Raw genomic sequence first — 6,363 nt, forward strand, 5'->3', positions numbered from 1 at the left:
TGTGTGTTACAAAATTGCAAACTGAGTGCAAAGCAGTGTTTGTGCTTTTAGTTTTGCGAACTCAGTGAGTGGTTTTGCCATTTGTGTGTAGAGTTTTGCAAAAAAAGCCATAGTTACAAAAAACGTGTTTAAGCATTCAGAAAAAACTGTAACATCTAATTTATGTAAACTGATGGAAAGAATGGTTGTTAGGAGGTTAATGTATGAGGTTGAAAAGAAAGATCTACTCTCCAAACACCAGAGCGGGTTCCGTAGTGGACGAACAACAATGGACCCTGTTTGCATGGAGAACTTGATAAGGAAAGCACAAAATAACAAAGAAGCAGTTCTGGCCACATTATTTGACGTAGAGAAAGCATATGATATGCTATGGAAGGAAGGGCTACTGATCAAGCTGAATAGGATGAACATTGGTGGGAAGATGTTCAATTGGATTAGGGACTTTTTAAAAGACAGAACAATTGAAGTCAGAGTTGGGGTTAATTTTTCCAAGACATATTCTATAGAAAATGGGACACCTCAGGGCAGTGTGTGCAGTCCAGTGTTTTTGGTGAGCTCGGCTGGGATTTGACCATAGACAGTAAAAGATTTGACTGGACCACTGTCATATTCATAGACCAGTGCTTCCCAAAGTGTGGTCCGGGGATCACTGCCCAGATAGCAAACATACACTGGGACGGAACTGGGCCACACCTACCACAACGTCCGGCATGGATCTGCATAATGGACCTGATCCGGCGTCCAAACGCACATCGGTCCAAAATTGGTCTGGATCCGTTTGACGGATCTGGTACCAATAAGGGCTAAGACTGGCCCAGTTCCGTATGGTAGTCTGTGTTACTGACGTGTTCCAGATCTGCTTATCATATGCAATACGGGTCCGCTTATTGTGTGTGGTACGGACCCGTTTATCAGACATCAGCCGGCTTTATTTGACATGTGGAATGTGATTGGTAATTAGGCCTAATTATCCTGAAAAATCTGCTAACAGGTTCGTTATAGGTTCACCCAGGCTAAAGTTCGTAACTTTTCCCCAACAGCTCAACCGATAAACATAAACTAGGCTACAAACACAAGAGGGGGGTAAAAAAAACTTTACACATAAGTGTCTATTTTTTTATTCAACAAACCTGGCTGTAGAAGTGCAATCCCAGACAAAGTTTAAGTCGTGTTAATTCCACTGTTCCCATCGATATTCAGGCTGTCTTCCTCAGTCATCTCCATGGTCAATCTGAATCAACACAAAATAAACATTAGCCATTTATTCCTTTTTGAAAATAGGTAGTCACAATTACACTCGTTTTTTATCAGTGATCCTGTTAGCGTTATCAATGTTTTTTCCAAAATAGTTATTGTGATGGCGGTTTTGCTTAAGCTAAGGTAGTAGCCTAGTCCATATTGCTGTAAAATAATAGTATAACCTTAAAGTTATCAATCGCTCCGTTGCTTGTTGTTGTCTCTGAATAAAACAGAGATAAAAAGCAGATAACCTACCTTGAAAAGTTGGGCTGTCCTAGTCCAACCCCAGGCTAGCAAATCATGTCAAAAGATTGATAGTGAGCAAACCAAAGATCCTTGATTAACGTTACTGCTTGGACTTCTGCATGCGTGGAAAGATAATGGGGTTGTCTCATAGCACTGTTAGATCTGACACAAACAACAATTGACTACTTTTACCACTGCTAGGTAATAATAAAAATAATGACGAACATATGATCAATATTGAGCCAACTATATCTTCTTTTCCAGCCTTACGGTAGAAATGAAGTGGCCATGGGAACATAGTGCACCCCCATGGTTTCTAAATTTGTGCCATTCAAAATACCTTTTTTCTTTAGCAGCCAGTTGACAATGAAGTAGGGAAAGGACAGTCAATTTAGCAGAATCAGCACCTTAATTAATATCATTACCACCTGGGTCTGCTGTGAAAAAATGGTTCTTCGGCTCATATCCGTATCACAGGTTATGGCCAAATCAGTGTTTTGTATTTTAAAAGCATCTCCTGACTTCCAGTTAAGTTGCGGAAATTGGACCTTGGACAAATCTGTAAACCGGTGATAAAACAGCATTGCTAGCAGAGCTGAAACCTGTATCAGGAGCAGACCTGGCCCACAGTCAGATACCGTATGTCCGCTACAGGCGGATCTAAAGGCTTTTATGCGGATCTGGCCCAAAGGAAATTGCTATCTGGGTGGTGGTCCGCAAGCTATCCCAAGTGGTTCGCGAGCAGACGTGGTAAAATATAATATAGATGAGTAGTTTGCAATATTGAACCAACTTGTATGTAATAACAGTTCTGCAACACTGTCTATGTAAGATTTGCCAGTTTAAATCATACAGTATGAATCACACAATAAGCAAAGTGCAAAGACAATAAGCAAGGTGGTTCAGTGAGTAAGCCTATTGTGTAGACTTATTATAGGCTACTGTTGAAGTAGGTCTAATCTTTTTTTTTTTTTTTTTTTTTTTTAGCTAGGGTTAGTTAAGTGGTCCTGAAACTGAGAAATTTTGTTGAGAAACACTGTCGTAGGCCAAAGTATTCATGTTTTACTCCGCCTCGCTAGATGGCGATATGCGCCCAAACACAACACATTCCCAAACAGACTCTCCATCTTAGCCATAGCTAACTTGCTAGAACTTTCCTTCCATATTAGCTTACTTGCTAGCAAAACTTTGCATCATCAGTCTAACTAGTTAAATAGTTGACATTACATGATGAACATTTTGGTATGGACATTCTGGGGATGTTAATTTGTATGTTTCCGAACATGCTCAGAAGCGTGAACGCCAAGATGCACTGCTCTTAAGATGCTCTTAAGGGGGAGCTTTCCACGTTAATAGTTCTGAAATATCCTCTGATTTGACGGTGATGTCAGGTGACTGCACGCCACAGCTATAGGCCTACCATTTAAACTTGAACACATTAATTCACATCAATAATAAAATAGAAACACTTTGACATCTGCATGTAAGCATCCCAAGTAGGTTATATACCACACAGAGACATAAATAATTGTAATTATTTTAAGATTAGATTGTTGCACCATGCAATAATTTTTCGCGGTGGCACTTAAGAACACGTTTGAAGATAAGAAAGAAGTCGAGTAGTCGAGTTGAGCCGGCTGCTTCAAGCAACCTGTGGGTAGTAGCATCATACTAGTTCGCTAACATAAGCTTTGCAAATAAACTCAGACATATTTTGGTTACAATTACGGGGTTATCCGATTGTAAACTGTCTATCTGCCAGTAACGTTTTGAAATGAACACCGCATTATCTCCAACGAGCAGCAGTAGGAGTTCGTTCTAACAACCTTGCGGTGGTGAGCGACGCAGACATAAGAGACACAAAACTTTGAAAGGTTTACGCCGACGTAAAGGCAACTGCATTGTGTCGACGCAGAAGCATAAACTCTATTCACCAGCACATCAGTGAGGGTGTTTACGTCATATGCATCCACGCACAAATGTATGGGCGTACAAATAGTCGCTTTCAAAATAAAAACAACGCGATTGATTATCTCTATGCTAGGCTCTTGACTATTGTTCTTTCACGGACCTTACGCTGGGCCGGTCAGGGAAAGGTCAGGGCGTATGTTGCCCATGTATGGTCTAGGCCTATTCGAAATTTTCACCACACATTATATTAACACACATATAAAAATCCAAACATAAGAGTTTTTGTGTATTAAAGTGGAATGACACAGGAAAAAAAGTATTGAACGTGCCTACTGAAATTTCTTCAATACTTTGTGGAAAAGCCTTTGTTTGTAAAGACATCTTCAAGACATTTCCTGTATGACAAAACTTATTGGTCGCAGTATCAGGTCTGATTTTGGCCCATTGTTCTAAACAGATTCCAGGGGTCCCTCTTGTGAATCCTGATCTTTAGTTACTTCCAGAACTATTTAATTGAATTGGCTGTCTTTCTGGAGCTTTCTCCGAGTGGTCTTTGGCTCTTGGAATTGACTATCTTTCTGACTCCCTGGTCAGAAATATTACGAGGAGATCCTGTGCATGGCCGGTTGATGATGCAGTGATGTTTCTTCCACTTGCAGATAATGGCTCCCATGCTGCTTACTGGAAGATTCTGATGTTTTGGAAATGCATCTGTAACCAGTTTCATTGATATGATTTGCAACAATAAGGTTGCAAAGGTCTTGGGAGAGCTTTTGCTTTTATCCATCATGAAATGTTTCTTGTGTGACACCTTGGTAATAAAAAACCTTTTATAGCCCATCAATATGTAGGCTACTAACTTATATTAATTTGCACAGATAGAAAGGATAACTACTCTCTATACAGATTCCAGCTCGTTCCTTCCCTTTCCTTGCCTTAGTGCTTTTTCTTAGCGTGTTCAATACTTTTCACCTGTGTTGTTCCACTTCATTACATGACTCTATTTATGGAGTTGTTTGGATTTTTTATGTGTGGATTACCTGAGTTATTACTAATGCCTGGTGAAAATGTTGTGCCCCTGTATTCCACTTTTCACGGCCCCTCTCCTCCATTGGGGCCCTATACTTCCCACTCTTCCCCCAGTACGACGCCCTTTAATCTGCTGAACCTTCTGCTCGTTTCCAAATAAAAAACTCTCTGCAACTCAATATTGGCCTGCCTGCCTCAGCTGCCTGTGAGGGGCTTTTCAGTTGTGCTGGATTACTGTTCACTGCAAAGCGACCCAAGGATGAGTGCAACTAACTTTGAAAATCAACTACTGCTCAAACTTGAAGGAGAACTCCGGTGATTTTTCACATAGATCTCCATTTCTCAACGTCCTTTTCAGGCAAGTACCTCCACTCGGCGGCCATATTGCAACACTTTTTGGGCACTTATCGTGCATCTATTTCAGCAGAAATGCATGTGCGTAAGGCTTCACGACACCAATCTTGCTCCAGCAGCGAGATCACAACAGATGATTGGCACGATGTCTTCACAGCACACCACATGATTGGCTCAATGTATTTTACAACACACCACATGATTGGCTCAATGTATTCCCATGTCGACGTTTTGCCTTGGAAGGGTTGTGATATATGTAGACATATGATGTGTAGACAACTGCCATATTGGCGTTACAAACTGACCCTTAACGCATTACTATGGAGGATTTTTTGAGTGCTGTATCTCCTCATTAGAAAGTCTTTGGTAGTAAAACTGGTTGTTCTGGTGTTTCAAAAAAAAAAAAAAAAAGTAACTAAGTAACTTTTACTTAAAGTAGGGGAGACAGGGGCTGGTTGTCTCACGGGTTGGTTGTCACATTGCTTATTCCAGGCACACTAGGTGATGCTGTGGTAAAATTTTGATATCAAACTGTTACCCTTTGATAGCTTACTCATTTGCACTAGGAATTTTGCTGAGCAGACACACAACATTGAGATGAGGAGACAATTTTTAAATGTCATGGGTCAGAGTAAATTTTTTTTAAATGTTCATGTTGGTGTTGTTTTTGTATTGAGAGCTTGTAGGATATTAGTAGTTCAAAAACAAAACACTCATTAAAAAGCCAAAGGTAGTAGCTTTATTTTGAGTCATATTTTAGCTATAAAGTTAAAGCCATGTGGCAGCTAGGTTAACATCTTTATCAAGAGGTCAGTTGGGGATGGTTGTCACATAGCTCGTGGGGTTGGTTGTCACATGTGTTTGTCACTGTGTTTGCAACTTACATGATAATAAAGAGGTTTTAGCACTGAAAATGATTTCATTTTATTTCTCAACACAGTAGACAATTCAAGTAACTGATCACCTCTCTTAATCCCATTTTTTAAACATAAGGGGCATTGATGACAACTATCATAGGGGTGGTATTCATATTAAAACTTATTTGCAGTTTCTAGCTTAAAAAACTAAAAAGTTACACATCATTTTTTAAGATCCCATTTTATCACTGAAATCCCATTGAAACTCTATAGGGACAACCAACCCCATACCCTGTGAAAACCAACCCCGTAATGGGGTTGATTGTCACATTGTGTCAGTGTCTTTGATGGTTAATTGCTCCCTGTTAGCTTTCATTTCATGTAGGAATTACTGCTGAAAGAGTTTTTGAAGATGAGCAATTCATGCATGAGTAAAAATTGTGACAACCAACCCCGGTCTCCCCTACATTTTAAATGAACTACTTTTTACTTTTACTTGAGTACATTTTCAGATCGGTATTTTAACTTGTACTTGAGTAATATTTCATCAAGGTATTGGTACTTTTACTTGAGTACAATATTTTCGTACTTTTTCCACCTCTGGGTTCTAGATCCATCTCAATCCATCTTAACCTCAGGTTCTAGATCCATCTAATTCCAGTTCAACCTCAGGTTCTAGATCCATCTAATTCCAGCTCATCCTCAGGTTCTAGATCCATCTAAATCC

Source organism: Alosa alosa, chromosome 6, assembly GCF_017589495.1.
Source record: "Alosa alosa isolate M-15738 ecotype Scorff River chromosome 6, AALO_Geno_1.1, whole genome shotgun sequence".
NCBI classification, from domain to species: domain Eukaryota; kingdom Metazoa; phylum Chordata; class Actinopteri; order Clupeiformes; family Clupeidae; genus Alosa; species Alosa alosa.